Below are 1,376 nucleotides of genomic sequence, written 5' to 3'. Positions count from 1 at the left end.
CAATAGATTTTTCTACTGTTGGAGATTAACATATTTGAACAAGGTGTAAAGCAAACTCCCAAGGCAATCATTTTGCTGTTTTCTACCAAGCAGCAAGAGGCTGCCAGAGCATCCTACGTATTTTCTTCTCCAAGAGAGAAATGTAACTGAAAGTGAACTGTGAAAAAGAGAACAGAAAAAGCTGTACAAGACTTGTAGCATCACTGTAACCCCCCTAACAACTTCAGCTTCCTTTAGGAGAAAATTATCTTCTATAATTAGGTTTCTGAAAGCTCAGTGCTCCAATTCAGCAAGCTTCACGTATCACTCTGAGAGAACATGATGCCCATGGAAATGTCTGGGTCCAGACATGGCGAGATGAACGGGCTGAACGGAAGCAAGGAGATGCTAGTTAAACATTAATAAAAAAACGTTTTTCATAGCAAGATAGTTAGGCAGGGCAGTACAGCATACAAGTTACTAAAGCTGTATGTCTGGAGGATTTGAAGAGCAGATTAATTGATTTTCTCCTGAGGGGACATCTTAAGGGCATTTTCCACGACTCTAAAACTAATAGATTAATTTTAATCTTGTCAATCTTTACTTCGCTTCCTCACTCTTTGCTACAACTGCAAGGTCTGCATGAGAACTGTTCTTACTTTTGTTCCAGGATAGTATCTTGGCTTCTGCTGCTCATTCTTTCCTTAATATTTATATCCTCTATTTGTGCTGCCTCAAATGCCAAACAGAAATCCCCATATTCTGCGTGACTACACAGATAAACTGTTGCAGTGAAGAAGAACTGCATTTTGATAAGGGAACTTAATTCTAATTTTAACAGCAGTTCTGCAAATTGGAGGAATTCAAAAAGGTTGGGTCATGAAACACGGCAAGGAAAAATCTTAGAAGGAGAAAGACGTCAACAGAGTATTTCACATTTCCAACCAGCGGCAGCGACCACCCTCACTTCCAGAGGCGAGTCCCCGTATGAAAATGGGATTTAATCACAGGCAGAGTTCTGCTCACGTGAGCAGTCCAAACTGAAGTCTTCTGAAAAAGCTAAAAACACGCTTAGCAGTTCTACAGAGAAACATGTTTTCACAATTGCTTACATGTAAGGAAGGCTAAGGGATGGATCGATTGCTCCTAGCAGGAAAAAGGGGGTTGTTCTTGGGATTCCACAAGCACAGAAGTATGTTCATCCAACAGAAACAATCAAGAGTAAATTTTTAGGGAAGAGAGGAATTTTAAGCAAAGGCAAACCCATTTACTTCGAGATGAAATAAAGATGAGCAAGTCTAGCAATGACCTTGAGACAAAAAAAATTAAGATTTAAATCTTGAAAAGTACAACAGAAGGGTAGAGCACAGCTACATGAACATGAACAGCTTTCCCTA

General features: G+C 39.7%; 1 protein-coding gene across 1 annotated transcript in view; it reads right to left on the bottom strand.

The window, feature by feature from the left end:
* Window positions 1-1,376, bottom strand: part of UST (uronyl-2-sulfotransferase) — a 98,349-nt gene that overhangs the window by 1,100 nt on the left and 95,873 nt on the right. The window lies entirely within an intron of this gene.

The sequence above is a fragment of the Buceros rhinoceros genome, unplaced genomic scaffold, assembly GCF_000710305.1.
Source record: "Buceros rhinoceros silvestris isolate BGI_N320 unplaced genomic scaffold, ASM71030v1 scaffold28, whole genome shotgun sequence".
Lineage (NCBI taxonomy): Eukaryota > Metazoa > Chordata > Aves > Bucerotiformes > Bucerotidae > Buceros > Buceros rhinoceros.
This window is presented reverse-complemented; position numbering and strand designations above follow the sequence as displayed.